The sequence below is a fragment of the Podarcis melisellensis genome (assembly GCF_964234715.1).
Source record: "Podarcis melisellensis genome assembly, chromosome: 4".
NCBI lineage: Eukaryota > Metazoa > Chordata > Lepidosauria > Squamata > Lacertidae > Podarcis > Podarcis melisellensis.
The window spans coordinates 29,807,864-29,826,087 of record NC_138531.1 but is presented as its reverse complement, the minus strand read 5'-3'; the positions used below and the strand labels follow the sequence as shown (position 1 = coordinate 29,826,087).

The window sequence follows — 18,224 nt, the reverse complement described above, 5'->3', positions numbered from 1 at the left end:
AAAGGATTAAGCAGGCAAAGAAACAAATAGTAGGAAAAAAAGTACTATATCTACAACGTAATGGATTAAGGAAAGAGAAACTGGGAAAGGAGAAAAAAACATGTAGAAACAGGGGGTGATATGCAACAATATTATGCTTGGAGCAGACCCAGGGGAAACCAATGGCTGCTTTTTTGTATTGCTGTGTTTTGAGATTTTTATTACTGTTCTTAACTGATTTCAGTGTAAATCAATTTGGGTTGTTTTGTAAGAAAAGCAACTAAACAACAACAACGGTGATGATAGCTACATTCTACTTCTCCAGTCTAAGGCAGTGTGCCTTTGTATACCAGTTGTTGTGAATCACAGTTGCGGTGCCTGCTGTCGCATTCAAGTTCTGTTTGCGGTGTTCCCAAAAGCACCTGCTTGTTCTGGACTGGATGAGCCCTTGGCCTGATCCAGCAGGCTCATTTTTGTCCTTGTGGACTTAAGGAAATTAAATCCATTTATTTCATGGGGTCTACTCTGAGTACAACTGAGCAGGATATAACTCCAGGAAGTGTGCAGTAGCTAAAAGGTAGAGAACATTTGTGTGACATTGTGCTGAAGTTGCTCTTACTGGCAAATTGATCCAGAAGGAGTGATTTCTGAGCCCAGGTCAGGAATTCTACATTAGAATACAAAAAAAAGAGAGAGAGACAACCCCTCTGTTGCAGCTGATGTTTTAAGTTTCAGGTGTTCTTGAAAAATTCAAGGATTTGAAGAAGGTAGACAGCACCTTCTCAGTGAAAGGCAGAGAATCTCAGAATCAGTGCCAGGGTCATGCCAGATCTATGAAGATACTTTCTTTTTGCATATCACAACTTCTGTTCCACTATGTTTTATTTCATTTATTTTTAGATTGGGGTATCTGCTGCACTCTTGCCTTGGAGTTTTCAAAGCATGTTCCAGTACCAACTGGCAAAACTGTGCGACCGCTCAACTCATATAGGGAACATAGCAAATAGGGATGCTTGATAAGTAAGGTGGAAACAAACTTAGATTGTGGGGAGCTACCAGAATTCAAAAATATGAACACACGCATGCAAAAGAATGTGTTAATCGTACTGCATATTTTGCAAAGCCATGCATTTTAGCAAACTTATATGCAGACAGTTCATAACAATCTGCTCTGTAGCAACAGAATTTGACTTGAAAACACAGACAGAAGAGAAAGATGGAAATTTGTCCACCCTTAATGGCAAACACATTTTACTGAAATTAAGTCCTAAGAGTTCAGATGAAGGCATGCTTGCAGCAAGCCCTGCAGTTGCCTCCTTTCCAAAACTGACAGTCTGGCTGACTTGAGAATTTGAGGCTTGTGTTTTGCAGGGCTTTTCAAATTTGGCTCTGTTTTTGTAGCTATTTGGGAAATTTAAGTAATTGTTCTGAGTAGCTAAGCAAGCTTTTTTTGGAGTACGGAACATTTTCAGTCGCTCCTAGAATTGCACCTTCCTCTTGCACCAAAGGGGTTGCCTTGATGATCTGACACTGTGGACAGGTCTGGTATTAATTTCATAATGCTTGGAAAAAATGGATATATAGCCCAAAAGTGATTGGAAACAATTGTTGGTGGTGAAAGTGGATAGGTTCAAATCTGAATGCTTAAGACACTCCTTGCATGCTTGAATTTTCTGTCCAAGCGAAGTTTTCAGAGCTCAGATTTCATTTCGAATCGTCTGGAAGCAAATGTCCGTGATATGGGACATTGAAACATCTAGGTTGTAATGCTAGATGCTGAAAGCTACCATACTTTGATGCTGATAGATGCTGATAGCTACTTTGATGTTAGGAATGATGCTTAGTCACTTAACTATCAAACAAGTGCTTGCGCCAGAGATATCTTTATTCCCATCTAGCACTGTCACATGTTACATGAACATAGTTGCTATCTACTAAAATGCAACATGGCCTGGTATTTATGCAATCTGGAAACAACGCTGAATTGTCCTTAACAATGCATTTTTCCTCTGTGGAGCCACATTATTTAAAAGAGTTTAAGCGAGTTTGTGCTTCTCTCCCCTGCCTTTCCAGCCCCTGGAAGAAGAAAAAAGAGAATAGTTTGACTTTGTTTTACTCTATCAGTTTGCAGACAACAGCTCTGTTACTTGTGAAAATTTAGCCACATTAGTCCAGTGACCAGGCCTTGACTTTATTTATTTATTTTAAGCATTGCAGCATAAATGCATATGCAAAATAAATGCATTCACAGTAAGGCCTCCTAGCATTTTCCTCTACTTTTTTCTCGGGAGCTGTATGCTATTACAGCCAGGGAGCTTTGGAGGGGGGAAAATGGTCTTCTGTGTTGTTTTATAGTCCTCTTGCATTAGTCAGTTCTTCTAATAAATCAGATACAAGTTGTGACACGTTGCTAATTCGATCACTAATAACCTGCTCAAATTGCAAATCTATGTCAGCAGGTTGGTGTTGATTAAGTTGTAGTCCTCACTAACATATTGTTTTAAATGACTGATAATTTTTATTTGCTGCTACGATAGGCTGCCTGGTCTATTCATTCTCTCTCTCTCTCTCTCTCTCTCTCTCTCTCTCTCTCTCTCTCTCTCTCTCTCTCTCTCTCGTAAGCTTAGAAATTACACAAATGCCCCAGAGGTGGTCTGCTGTAGGCCTTTCATTTTCTGTGTTGTTGCAAATAGAGCCGGTAGCCACTAGAGGGGAGGAGACTGCTGGCTTTCCCCAAGTGTTTCCACCGTAGAGCATGAAGGTGAAGAAGCTGTCACAGAACCGGTTGCCCAAGAAAAAGCTTTTAAAAGATGGTGGGATGAAGGTTAGTACAGAAAAAAGGTGTTTTTTTCCTTAATGTGTGCATTTATTCCTTTCTCTTAACATAGGATCTTTTAAAATATCTCCTAACCCAGTGAAGCAACATCTCCACTCACGAAAAATGCTCTCTGCGAAAAGATGCTTTAAATATAGAAAGAGATATTTCAGTGCGTCCATGTTTGTTTGTTTCTTCGTACATATAAAAGATTAAACTGAAGAGTTGCTTAACAGGCTGTAATGTTTGGAATTTGATAGGAAATGAGAACTCATTCCCAACTGTTCAGTTATAGCCTCACTTCCCTTCACCCAGAGGAGGAGGGGGGGGGGAGAGTTTGGAAGCTGTGGAGAAGTAATAACTACTTCAGCCTGGTGAAAACTTCACTGCCTTTCTCAAGATCCTTATTAATCTTCTACCCTGTGATACACAAGACCTCTCTAATGCAGTACTCTTAATTTTGTCTTTGCCTCATGCTTATAGATAATTGATCGGCGGTTTGACCTTTTATGTGTTTATTTGTGAAAAAGAAGAATGCTATTCGTCGCATTGTTAAAGAGCTATAATGTAGAACTGTGGCTTGTTACATTTACTCTCCTGAGTGTAATTGCACTAAGATCATTCAGTTTCCATTTGGAAAGCCAGTGGCAATTACTGGAATACAATGTATCATGCATTTGCTCACTGGATATAAAACGTATATACTAATTCGCAATAAAATGTAACAGCTGTCAGTGCATTTTCTGCTCTGTTACTTCAATAAATTGGAACTCTGACTAGAAAATGGGAATATTGCATTTTTACACACTCCGTAATGTGTTTGCTTTTTGCAAATACAATTTATTTTTTTCTTGGAATGAAGAGGGGGGAAAACCAAACACCCCACGTAGCTTTGTTATTACTGCTAGTGGATAAATATTCTTATATCAGAATGAATTACATATAGAATCTGTAAAGAAGTGATAATATTTCCTGTATTTTACTGCACCCTGTCTCCAGTAAACAATATGCACTTAACCAACTTCTGTCATATGTTAGGTTTATCTTGTTTATATTGTAGTGGCAGAGTGTGTGTGTATGGGGGGGGGGCGTTGTTTTACCATACTTTCACAGGTGTTGTGAATAGCTAGTTACCATTTATTACATGATGCTATTATGTGTGAGTGCACACTTAATAAGTACAATTCTTTAATGAAATAAAATCGTTGAGGATTTCTCTCTCTGTGTGTATATGTGTGTGTGTGTACATGCATTGCCACACATATATGTATATGCAAATCCTTCTGCAAGCTAGCTAACGAGAATTCTTGATACTCTTTTTTTAAAAAAGAGACTCTTGAGTTTTGTTTAAAATAAAATTCCTGCACATTTGTGTGATTTTGTTACTGGAGGTCAGACTTTTCACAGATAATTAGCCTTTTACACACTGTGAAATCAACCTGCATTGGTTTATTTGGCTAGACTCTTTGCTTCTGTTCTTTATTTCCCAGAAGGTTAACATGCTGAAAATCTAGCTGCAAGCTCAGAGTACTGTCTCTTTGTGTTGTTAATTATCCCGTTGCATAATTATTAATATCAGGAGCAGGAAGAGGAAACAAGTATACCAAATAGTCGTGAATGCTAGTGTTCTGGCAGGAAGCAAGCCTTGCATTAATAAAATGTGCCTCTGCCAATATCAGAGAAGATAGGGAGTGTTCCTTGTTAAGGATCATTTATTAACTGAGATCATCTTTTAGTTCGCCTTGGGGTAATGACTAATGTCAATGGCAAATTTCACAGTTGTCTAGAGAAATGAATTAAATTTGTAATAAAAAGCCCTTCGGCTTGTAGTACATGTTCATTTATTGGAGTAGTTGAACTAGGAGAACTGTAAGGCAACCGAGAACATCGGCTTAATTTTCCTTACATATAATAGTGACCTTTCGCTCTGTGTTGGGAAAAGTTGCCTATTATAGGCGGGCGAGTTAAATGAGAAGTTCTCTCAAATGCAAGATCAACTAAGTAACTGTGGTTACGTTAAACAACCCTTGAGCTTGAGAGATTTTTTTTTTGGCAGGGACAAGATCCTTCTCTGTGTACATTTCTTCTCCTTTTTAAGCCTTTGCTGAGGTGGTTTTGAGATCGGGCCAGGCCTAGGAAGATCCCAGAGGCATGTAGAAAAATGTTGCCAGTATTGATTAGCTATCCTTTGCCCTGTGGTTATCCCCTTCTCTCTATCTCTGTCTCTTTCTCTCATAGATTCTATGTTACAGCATAGTTGAGGGTTGAAACCTTTACTGCCTCACAATAATATATACCAAAAGGCTATTTGATTGACTGGAGGCTTACTTCTGAGTAGACATGTATAGGAATGCATTGTAAATGAAGACCTGCGTAACAAGATCATTCAGACCTATGGCAATTCTTTAAGGTTGTGAGATTGTGAGTGATGCCTGACACACTTTCCTGGAATCACATGACTGCAAAGGGAACTTAGAGTTATCCTTTTAAGTACATATAGAAAATCTATTGATTCCCCCCCCCCAAAAAAAAAATGATAGGAAGGAATTTATTTGTATGAATGTCAACCCTCAGAGAGATTATGGTCACAATGACTTGTTATGATCAAGATCCAAGCCATCTTTATATGTATTTTGGTAACTTTATAAAAAAGCTTGAAAGTACAATCCTAAGTATCACCTGAAGAATGTGAAGCACCAGTTGAGTCTATTAATTTATTTAACTCGAGTGACACCAAATAAAGGTGAATGGAAATTGATAAGTGTTTTTTTTTAAAAAAAAAGAAAAATGCATTTCTATAATGCTACAGTGATGCAGAAAGGTCATATTTATTATCTATGCAAGTATATTCATTGATTTCCCCCACCCCATCTTTCTATAAAATCGAGATCATTTATGAAAGATGTTGGACCCCACTTGATTTTGCACTTTTCTGAAGAAAATAATGAAATAACATTAGTTTTCCCACATTTTATGAGACCCAAAAGAGTCTCAAGTTTTGCACCCAGATTTATTAAGCCAAAGATTCAATAAAGCAAAATAGGCTGCACAAAGAAGGAAGGGTTTGCACAGATAATGTCTACAAATAAATGGAATGTGTTGCTTACATTAAGTTGCAGTGACTTTTCTGGAAGGAATTGGTTTGCTGTGATCAAATCAGAAAGGGGTCAACTGAAAGCAAATATATATATATATATATATATATATATATATATATATATATATATATTCCATCTTGTGAATCATGTACTTACTAGATTTTCAAAAACAACTTTTAAAATGAATTTCAATGGTTTTATTGCAGACCTAACGGTTTACAGAAGACTAATCTTTTACAGGATAAAGTTCATTGTTAATGTAACTTACCTTTAAAAGAAAACACAAGGAGAATTTTACTTTTCTGAATCATTGGGGGGACTTTTTGAATTGAGCACCTGAAGAGAAATAGGCTCATGTGTTTAAAAAGAACAGAAAATATTTGGTGTTGTGAAAGGGTCATATATCTATACCTTTATGAGACTTGGCAACAGACCCAGGAAAAAAGAAAACATATTAGGATGCCAACCTGGGTATGCTTGCAGAGCAATAATTTCCAGTGGCCTCAACAGGATGTACCTGCATGCCATTCCTTAAGCTTAGAAGGTCACTGCATTATAAGCCTCTAAAACGAAACCCAAACTGGATTAATGGTCCACATGATCATTAATATTTAATTCAAAAATTTCTTCTAATGTATTCCGTGTTTGACTAACCAGAAATGCATTCTGAGTACTTCCCCTCCCCCATTCCTTCCAGAATGGAAATCCCATACACTCTCCTTTCAGAATGAATTCTCATAAATTTCCATCCTCAGCAGTGGTGAATTTCGTTCACTTGAGTCTCACATCCTTGTGTTGCCTAAAACAGAGGATGCTCTTAAAAATATATCTGAGGTGATGTAATTTTTACAATATTGCCCAATTTTGGAAAACACAAAAACCAAAATCAATCACAGCATCATTCACTGAAAATAAATCTTTTATTCTTTCTAGATTTTAAAATAAGCCTCCATATGTGTCTTCAAGAATATACGTCAGTATGTCTGACAGGGATGTGAGCTTTTTGTTTACTTTTCTAACAGACGGAAAACACACATACAGCCAATGCTTCCTTTCCCCAGCACTCTCTGGTAGTTGTGTATCTGTTTCACTGACCCTAAACACGTTTGGGTCTGGATCCTGTTTGTCTAAATAAACTTATTTCCTGGCGTATAGTTTTTAGCCTTAGAGCCCTCTTTTTCTTTTTCTTTTGCAATCCCTGAAATGCTTTATTTGAGGGGGTGGAGGGGGAAAATAAAGCTGGAAAATGCATTTGATCGACATACATGTGTGCACCTCTTTACTTATAACCGTGGCACACAATTAATATTAATTTTGTGGCATGCAGAAGGCATATTCAAGAGGCTATAAGCATGCTGAGACTTCTTGCAGTACAAGACCAGTAATCTGCTGAAGTTCTTAGTTCTGTTACATCATCTTAAATTCAGTGCAAGTTGTGAGTAGTGGTACCTAACACCTGTCATTCATCTGTTTATCTGAGTCATATATCGATTTTGCTGATAGCCAGTTTTGAGCGATGCCATAGTGCAGTCCTCAGAAAATATTGAGTTCATATTTTATTTCAGCGGGTGTAACTCTGTTCCTTTTTGGCATGAATGGAAAAAAAATTATATTGATTTCAAACAAGCAAGAATCTGAGTTGCAGCTCTTTTGTATTATGGAATGGTAGATATCATTTAAGGGATCTAAAGAACCTGGAAGACCATTAGACAGACACTGAGTCTAAGTGGGCCCGTTAGATCATCGTTTACTCCTCTCGATCTGGGCGAAATTGTAACTGACAGCGTAGACTTGAATACTTTGTCCTTTCCAATTTTTAGTGTCATTTGTTGATGTCTGAAAAATCTGGCCGTGAAAGCAAAATTGGGCATTTATATTGTGGCAACACCCTGGTCAAAATGAGCTTTCACCTCTCCTCCATCTCCCAATTTTCACACACTTTTATAGATAAAAATGCCATGCACCTTGTGTGGAAATTGCTCGTTTTTCAGAACATTTCCCATAAAGAATCCATATGTACAGTATCAAGCCATGAATGAAAGCAAAGTGGGTGGAGCTGTCCCAAATGATCCTCTCCCTCCATCCCTCCACACACACACACCCCGTGCTGGTATACAATTCCCATTTATTCAGAGAGAGGCAGTTTTAGAAATGTTTTGAAAAATGCAGATGTGCAATGCATTCTTAATAAGAACAGGAATAGAGTTTGCACTCCCCTTTTAACCACTCTCTCACCTCGGACCTTTTCAGCATGTAACCTTATTCTCTGTGGTATTACTTGGATGGAAACCAATTAGGGAACTGCTCAGACAATATAAATGCATACAGATTAGTACAGATTGAACAGTACCATTGCCAACTAATCATACAGTATATAAAGCCTTAAACAATATAGATATTAGGGAGTGATGGGGAACCGGATTTATATTGTCAGAAAACTGAGCACAAAAATGCAAGCTGTACAAACTATTTATTTAAGTAATAAATAAAGTATGGGTCTGTTTTCCTTGTTTGCTCTGTGGCAATCTTCCCATAAGTAACCAACTTTGCATTCTGCATTGCTTAATATTTCTACAGCTATTTTTCTCTGCCTTTTTGTGTGTCTGTGTGTGTGGTGAGGAATCACTTTTGTTCTTTTTTTAAAAGTGCCTGTCTATTTCTTGATTCAGACATTATGTTTCTGGCATGGTATGTTGGAGTGTGTGTGTGTGTGTGTGTGTGTGGTTGCATTCCCTGTCTATCATTGCAAAAGTGTTACCAGATGTGGTCTTCTTCCGTGTCCAAATCCTACTACTGATGTGGGCTTTCATTCTCATATCGTACTGACATGTTGTAACTGTCATATGTTTGGTGTTGTGGCAAGAAAAGACACATTTTATGGTTTATGTGGTCTTCCAAGGTGTTACTGAGTCTGGTAAGAGTGGAATGCCCTATGTATTTTTCTAAATCGCTTTTCGTGTGTGCAATTGACTAAAGTCGTTTATGATGCATTTTTGCAGCGGGAGTCTGAAGTTGTTTTGGTGGGGAAGCAAACACATGCATGCATGAGCATTGCAGGTAGCTCTTTCTATATGCATGCAGCAACACTGGATCAAAATAATACATACTTGTAATTGGGCCACTGCTACAAGCTCCTAGCACCATGGGGCAGTTTGCAAACAAACCACATGATAGCACCTCTTTGGTCTTTTCCATCCTCACGTTCCATCTACTTCACATCAGTGACTGTATGTATGTCTCCCTATGTTTTAGCATTGTTTTCCTTGTTGAATGATACCCAGCACATTCCAGATCTGTTGTCCGTCTGAATCCAGTCTGAGGAATTGCAGTCCTTGGAGCAGATTCCTTTGGACTCTGGCACCATTGGGGGCATTGCAGTGTTCCTGCTTCCTGAATCTCCTAGTTAACATGAAAAGCCCTGGACCATGGGAGAAGATTCTCATTTGTCTTTCTGGGGCACTTTTCCTTTGCCCCATACCACCACCAACTCTCTAGAAACTGGGGTATTGGCTGGTGCTGGAAAGAGAAGAATGAGCTCTTCTCACACTGCCCATGGCTTCCCACATCAACTGAGTGCATCAGCAAAAAGAGGATAAAAGAAGGCAGAAATTTAATTTATATAGATGTGCCCAGAGGTGGAAAGAAGAAAGAGTCCCTACCAGAGAAGAATGGCAAACTAAGCTGATGGGCTATGCCGAAATGGCAAAGCTGACTGGAAAGCTCAGGGACCAAGAGGACAAAAACTTTAAAAAAAGAATGGGAAAAAATATAATTTACTTAGGAGACCACTGTAAGCAGATAAAAACACTAGCAGGATTTTCATACAACTTGTAATGTAACAGGTATTATGGATAATATGGATGAATACAAAATATAGATTAGGAAATAATATGTAGCTGAAAATGTTCACATTAGGACACGTGAAAGGGATGGGGAGAAGTCACAAGATTCAGGGAAATATCTTTATACGGATATTCATTTGGCACTGTTATAAATTCATTTTTGTAAAATCAAATAAAAATGAATTTAGAAAATTATATAGATGAGTGGACATATAGGGAGATGCAAATTTCTACATAATTGACTAAGTAGAAATGCAGTGCATCTCATTGCAATGGGAGAAGACCTGGTTGTGAGGTGACCTGGGGGTCTGCTCTGTCTGCTGCCCAAGTGCTGTTGATGGTCACTTTCTCTGTTCTTGTAGTTCCTTTTGATTAAACCAGCCCTTGAAACAGAGGGCACCTTCAAACAGAGAACTGTCCTTTGTAAAATGATATGACCTCCCTAGTCTAGCAGTATGGGAAGTGGTGATGCTGTACCAGGTTCTGATGCCATTGAGGTATAATTCAGGAATGGGTGGAAGACCCATAGCATATTGAGAGAGCATCTGTTTTGCATGCAGATAGATGTTCTCCGGTTCAATCTCCAGCATCTCCACACAGAACTGGGAATGTGTCGTACCTGCCAGCTGGTATCAACAGTTCTGCACCAGAGGGACTAATTTTTTTTTTTTTTTACTCAATATAAGGCAGCTTTCAATTTTCCAGAAGGACACCGCAGCCCACATTGCTTACCTGGGGCACGTAGACCTGTACCACAAGGAGTGGCGCCATCACATCCATCTTTCCCAGTAACCAAGGGTTGGGCACAGTTTGGGGCAAGCCCAAGGCACAAGCTCCTGATTCCAAGTAGCAACTCAAAATGATCAGTGCACCAAAACGACCATGCACCATTACTGCGCAGAGCCCCTACGCATCAACAGGAGCTCATGTACTGAACTATCTGCTCAAACAACAGCACACAATGCATAGTCGTTGCTGTTTCTAAGTGACTTCTGGGGTAGGGCTAAAAGGACAGTCCCACTCCCATATCCTCCAACATTTCTCTGATGAAAATAGTGACGCCCCATTCCATAATGAGAATTTTACCATTTATACCTCACACATCTTACTGGGTTGCCCCAGACACTCAGGGCAGCTTCCGACATATATAAAAAACATAATAAAACATTAAACATTATATCTATATAAACCACTTCCCTATACAGGATTGCCTTCAAATGGCTGGGGGGTTGGATAATGCAATACCCTCCAACATTTTCCCAATGAAATTAGGGACACCCTAAGGAAAATAGGGCACTCCAGGATGAAATCAGAAACCAGAACAACTTCTCTAAATCAGGGACGTTCCTGGAAAATAGGGACACTTGGAGGGTCTGTGACTCCTTCATTTACATGCTTATGCCCTACATGTGAGTAACATGTGAATTTGGTTTGCACTATTTATACTTTCAGATGACCTGAATAATAATTTAAATGATGTAAGCTTCCTGGTAGCAGAGGACCAGGGAAGTGGGCATTTTCACTTCTTAAATAAGTATCATATTTAGAAAGAAAAACAACAAGCTGTGTACAAGCTCCCATTTACTCTGCAGTGTGCTTCCACTGCTGGTGAGCTGTATTCCCTATCTTTCCTGTCTCTAGCCTGTTGTTTCTTATGAAATATGACATTTTGATGCATTTCCCCCCCATACCAGCTTCGATCCAATTTGAGAAGAAGAATGATTTAGCTACATTTTAAGAAGTAATATATAAATATACAACCACTGTTTCCTTCTCTCTTTTAACAAAACGTGTTTGTTTTTTTATAAAGAAATTCTGTGCCCCTTTTTCGAATATTGGTGACCGCTTTAACCAACAGGGTGTTGTTGTTGTTTTTCCACATTCAACACAGGATGCGTCAAATTCCTCTAAGCGTGTGGCAGAAAGATAACCAGAGTAGATAGAAGTGAACTTTTAACAAGTGGCAAATTAGCAGAGTCTGCACGTGATTCTATGGTAAACTGCTTCTCCGTAATTTCTGGCCAAGTGGTAAGGAGGATTTTCTATGCATCAAGTGCAGATGTGTGGAAAAAAGAGGGGGGGAGGTCCCATGTATCTGTGAGACAGGGGCCTACTAAGTGGACTGTTCTCATACTTTTAGCTGCTTCAGGAATAGCTGGAACATGTAAAGGAAGGATTCATGGATGATCATGGACAGATTGAAAGAACAGAGGGATATTAAGCCTTGACCTCCTAATGCAGCTGAAAAGGGGCACCTGAAAGCTACCCGTTGCTCTCCTTCTGTTTCTGGCTTGCATTCACATATTTATTTTTTATTTTTGAAAGCAATACATTTCTCCTGCAGTGGCTACAGCTTTATTTCCCATGCAGGCTTGGAGATATTTCTGTAGGAAAAACTGCAAGCCACCTTCAAATGGAAGCTATCATGTAGCAGCAAGCGCTGAGCATTATAATTAGTGCACAGGCCCGCATGAGAAAACACTGCAGTGGAGGGTTTCCTGTTGCATTACATTTGATAGGAGTGAACGCCTCGGATGGGATATTAACAATATGACATCTCTTTAGATTTGATAGGACCGTGGTTTCTTTTTCTTTTTTTTAGCTATTTATTTTACTTGGTTGTGCATTCTGCTTCATATTATTTCATATTTGCATATTAAAAGAGTCACAATTTGGAGGGATGTGGGGAGATAAGCTTTGGTCATGTCTCCCTTGCCTTCATTAAATTTGCTTTCAAATAATATTTTGGGCTGATTTGGGGAGGCTTTGGTTAAGCTGCCAGAGGGCTGCGGTTTAATATTTATGATGTTCTTAACTGTTTAATTGGATCTTAACTTCCATTTTAATGGGCTGTAGTAATTGTTTTTAATCTACTGTTACCCACCGCGAGCCTTCCACATGGGGTGTGGGCTATAAATTTTAAAGGAATGCTATTGTTCTTTTCCCTTTTCAAAAATAAAAACACCATAAGAAAACATGGCAAAAGCTTGAAAGCTCATAAGGAACTTGCAGTCTTATTCATAGCCAGTCACCATTAATATTTCAGAATTATTCAAGTAATATCTTAGTTGCTTCATTCCAGTGCCAAATTCTTCATTGTTTCATAAACGAGGCGCAAGGTTTGAAATAGGAATTACTTACTTTTAAAGGCTCAGATTATACTTCTGAAAAAATAATTTTCTATTAGCTACTCATACCTCCAGTTAAAATGATTTTAAAAATGAACTCGTGTATTTAAAAGTTTCAAATTTTGATGGCTGTGTGTCAGTGCAGTTCTTTAACTTCAAAGCCCAACAGCCTATATTCTTTTAAGTTAGAAAGTAGTAGTTTGTTTTTTGTGGGTTGTTGTTTTTTTGAAAATTGTATTTCAATTCAACCAAAGTAGAAGATGTGAACAAAACAAGATGAGTTATAGCATGGAGGAAATCTCTGTCATCTATGAAAACAACAACAGCAAACTACTCTTGTAGCAGTGTTTTTGAGAGAGAGAGAAATGAAAATTGTTTACTACAGCATTCAGGAAGAGGCTGATTACAGACTATGTGCTACTTTGGAGTCTTTTAAACTCCTGCTTCAAAAAAGAAAGGAAGGATAAGTAACTTGGAATGTTACATTTATATTACTTTTTTTGTTTTACTTTAATTATATTTTGCTAGACAGGGAGATTGATGCCTGTAGTCTGTTGGGGAGAAATAAGCCGCAGAAAAATCCACAATGCCACTACCGATCTTAGGAGGGGGTGGAGTTGCGGGCTCCCGACCCGCCCACAATCTCGCGGGACTGTGGTCAGCCCCGCGGGATCGGGCAGGGATTCCCCAGTCATCTCCCGTGCTCCCGCGAGGCTGAGACCAGCCTCGCGGGAATCAGGGATTCCCCTGGCACACCCCCGCGCTCCAACCAATCGTCTGGCGGCGGGGGCGGGCCTCTCTGAGACCTCTTAAGGACGGGGCAGCCCCTGGCTCGCCCCTTTCCTCCCTGGACCGAGCGCGAAATTGGACCTCTCCTTGCGCTGCTGCTACCTCCGTGAATTTTTGCCGGGACTCTTTCCTCCTTCCGCTGGGCTTTCGTGTGCTCCCGCCATCGATCAAGGCTAGCGCTGCGCCTCCGGATAGTCGGTTAGGGGCCAATGCCTAAGCCAATACCTCTCTTTCCTGTAATCAATAAAGTTGTGGCCATTTTCGCCCATTAACTAAAATGCTTGTCTCCTGTGTCTTTATTCTCAACACCTGTGGGGGGAGGGAATAGCCACGCAATGCCACTACCGATCTTAGGAGGGGGTGGAGTTGCGGGCTCCCGACCCGCCCACAATCTCGCGGGACTGTGGTCAGCCCCGCGGGATCGGGCAGGGATTCCCCAGTCATCTCCCGTGCTCCCGCGAGGCTGAGACCAGCCTCGCGGGAATCAGGGATTCCCCTGGCACACCCCCGCGCTCCAACCAATCGTCTGGCGGCGGGGGCGGGCCTCTCTGAGACCTCTTAAGGACGGGGCAGCCCCTGGCTCGCCCCTTTCCTCCCTGGACCGAGCGCGAAATCCCACCCACCCTCCCTCTAGGTTCTGCTATCGACCTTGCTATGGGCTTCGGCTGGTCGCCACTAGGGGCCAGGTAGGAATTTTTCCCATTTGGCTAATTGGCTGGTTCTCGAGCCACATGGTTTTTCGCCTACCTCGTAGCAATTCGTCACAACTTTCCCGGTTTTGGCGGTAGGCATTGGCCGGGGTATTGTCATGCAAATGAGATGGGGGGAGGAACGCCATCACCTCCCCCAATGATTGAAGGGTAGTTCGTTAAAGGACTCCGAGGGGCGACGCCTCGTCCGAAACCTACGGAGGCTAGGGCCTAAAGCGCGCCCCCGAGCGGTAACCCCTCGGGGAGCGCCTAGGGATACGCATCTCGGGTAGCTCCCCCTGTTGGTGCTTAACCCTTCCCGGTTAGCCCGGATAGTCGGTTAGGGGCCAATGCCTAAGCCAATACCTCTCTTTCCTGTAATCAATAAAGTTGTGGCCATTTTCGCCCATTAACTAAAATGCTTGTCTCCTGTGTCTTTATTCTCAACACCTGTGGGGGGAGGGAATAGCCACGCAATACCTACTAGATCCTGTTAGCCATTTTATTACATGGCAAAAAACACTTAACTTGAAGAAGTTACATAGTGGAATTCTGTACAGTGCCGAGTCATGCTTGTCTTGACTTTCTCTGTGGTAAAAATCAACAATTTGTGAAATTCTGAATATTTAGCTCTATGTGCAGGCTGTAGGATGGGCTGTATTAATACATCACCGGCAACTCCTATGATACACCTAACACCACTTTAAGGGGTACCAAAGTCCCTGAAGTGGTTTTTGAGGGGAACTGTAGCTGAAGCAGCAGGGAAATTCTGTGACCTGACCCATGTGTGACCCAATTCACTTTCCTCATGCATGGGGATCTTTGAATCAAGGCCATTGTTTCTGGTTAATCTATTGGGGATGTTTAGGTAGAGGAAATAAACTGATAATATAAAAGAGCTGGCAGAATATTTATATATTTAAAAGTTCCAACCCAGACACTCCAAGAGCCTTCTGGCGGTTTCCTCACTGAGAGAAGCTAAGTTACAGGGAACCAGGCAGAGGGCCTTCTTGGTAGTGGCGCCCGCCCTGTGGAAAGCCCTCCCATCAGAGGTCAAAGAAATAAACAACTATCTTATGTTTTGAAGACACCTGAAGTTTTTAGGGAAGTTTTTAATGGCTGGTGTTTTAATGTTTTTTTAATCTTTTGTTGGAAGCTGTCCAGAGTAGCTGGGGAAACCCAGCCAGATGGGCAGGGTATAAATAATAAATTATGATGATGATGATTCTTAAAGTCCAGTGATCCTTTGACTCATTTTAAACTTTGAATCCCTTTTTGGGATCCAAGCATGGCCTCTTTCATCTGGGCTGGTGAAACAGAAGCTCTATGTCATAGTGTAGTATTATACAGGGAACTACAGAAGGCTTGCGTACATAGAATTTAGAAGTAGAGATGCATACCCTCCAACATTTCTCCACTGATAATAGGGACATCCTATTCCATAATAATAATCATTTATATCCCTCCCATCTCACTGGGTTGCCCCAGCCATATATGTTGGTGTCTTACAACATTTATATAAGCATAATAAAGCATTAAACATTTTTAAAAACTTCCCTATGCAGGGTTGCCTTCAGATGCCTTCTAAAATTTGTACAGTTGCTTGTCTCCTTGGCTCAGGGGTCTCAAAACTCCATACCCTCCAATATTTTTCCGATGAAAATTTACAGCTTCTGCAAATCTGAGACTATCCCAGGAGACAGGGGAGCCAATTGGCTCTAAGCTATGGGTGCCTGTTTACGTGACATCATGATGTCACGTTGCGACATGACATCATGCACACCTCCTGGCCTCTGAACCTGACATCCAGTGCCACTGGAAGTCTGGTTCTGAGGTCTCGCAAGGCCTCGGACAACATCTCTGAAGTCTTGTGAAGCCTCGGACGTGACTTCCAGTACTTCCCAGGGCACCGGATGTTGTGTTGGGGGCCTGTGATGTGGGTGCTGAGCACCCACAACAATTTTTTGTGTGTGCTCTGCACCCAGAACCCCCTATAGTTGGTGCCCCTGCCTGGGAAATAGGGACACTTGGAGGGTCTGCAGAAGCAAACATCAAATTTTGGTCTCAAAACCTAATGCTAACTCTAGAAATTTCTCAACAGTTGTGGAAACTCTAATAACAGCAGCAAAGCAAAATATTGTATTTTTAATTGCCCTTACACTGTACTGATGTGCTGGCCTAAAAAAAAATTGGCTTGACAAGGCCAAGGTCAATGCAGGCTACCAGACCCTTTTGCGAGGCTTGCTATGTTAAATGACAACCCCCTTGTTTCTGCCATTCAATGCAGGAAGTAAAAGCCTCAAGAATTGCAAGACTCTGCTGATGTGGCTGGCAGACTGGGCTTGATCTGGTGGTTCACAGCTTGTACAGATCTTCCTAAAATGCCTTTTAAGCTTAAACCTATGCAGGTCTATTTCAGTTCAGTGGGGCAATGTGTATAAGGATTGCAGTGTCCATCATGTTGTTTTCACTGGTGAATGCAAGTAAATAGTCCATTCAAGAAAATGTTCTTCCCCAAAATGCTTTCCTTCCTACCAAAGATGAATAACTATTCACCAGATTTTAGCATTCCTTTTCATGTATTACTACGAGGGGGGAAGAATATCTGCCACTTCTGGGGCGACCTAGGACCCTCGTACCTAAGGGACCACCTCTCCTGGTATGTCCCATGGAGGACCTTACGGTCTTCAAACAAAAAATATCTTGGAGGTCCTGGGCCACAGGGAGGTTAGGCTGGCCTCAACCAGAGCCAGGGCTTTTTCAGCTGTGGCCACGATCTGGTGGAACGCTCTGTCACAAGAGACTAGGGCCCTGTGGGACTTGACATCTTTCCGCAGGGCCTGCAAGACAGAGCTGTTCCACCAGTCCTTTGGCCAAGGTACAGCCTGACCCCTTTCTTTGGTAATTCTTCACATAACTCTAGCCCAATGGTTGCTATTAATTTGATTTTGAACTGATTTTAAAATGAATTGATTTTAAATGAATTGAGCCCGGCTTCAGCTGGAGAGGGCAGGATATAAATAAATTTTTATTATTATTATTATTATTATTATTATTATTATTATTATTATTATTATTATTATTATTATGTGTACCACCCCTCTGCTAATATGTACTGGAAGAGAAGAAACTATATAATATATTTCAATATGTGAAAGGTTTTAATAAATCAAGATTTCTGACTTCTTTCTGGTGCTGAACATTCATGTATGTAAAGCCAGACTCTAGCACCTCTCCATAGCTCTTGGCATTGAAACCAGCAGTGACACATGAGACGGGGCAGCACAGCAGTGGCTTCTGCTCTGTGGCAGGGCTGTGTTTGCTGTGATGATGTGAGGTGGCAGTGAGGTTGTGGGAGCCTTAGGGTTGGTCCAGTAGGTCTTACAAGTGCCTGGGTGGGTGTGCACTTGTGAAATGACAACACAGTCAACTCAGATTTCTCTGACCTCATTGCCACCATGCCTCATCCCTATCTGCCACTGCACTCTCTCACATGCCACTGCTGATGAAAACCCAATCAGAGCATTCATAATTTGCTCATCTTTTATGTGAGGCACAATGTGGTTATGCAAGGGCATTTGTGCTACGCATCTGAGGGCAGAGAGCACAAGGGGTTGATGTGAGCAACCAAATGGGTTCTGAAACTACAGATGGAAACCATAGAGGACTCTGCTGGCAGTACTTATTGAAGAAGAGACTATTCCTCTAGTTGTGGGAGTGGAATATACAACTAGTTTGCTATGGCTAAAATGCTTCTGTATTTGTAGTATCTGTCTGATCCCTGCAAATGCTATGGTTTTTAGAAACAGCCAAACACTACAATGTTTATATAGATGAGACCTCAGAAACATTTTGGCTAATATATCTGAACTAACCCAACTAGG

At 40.9% G+C, this 18,224-nt stretch overlaps 1 long non-coding RNA gene across 1 annotated transcript in view; it reads left to right on the top strand.

Moving 5' to 3' along the window:
* The first annotated feature begins 2,598 nt into the window (after window positions 1-2,598).
* LOC309367867 overlaps window positions 2,599-18,224 on the top strand; it is a 43,743-nt gene continuing 28,117 nt past the window's right edge. The window contains exon 1 of the long non-coding RNA XR_014167401.1: window positions 2,599-2,803. This is a non-coding gene — a long non-coding RNA (uncharacterized lncRNA). The remainder of the gene's footprint in view (window positions 2,804-18,224) is intronic.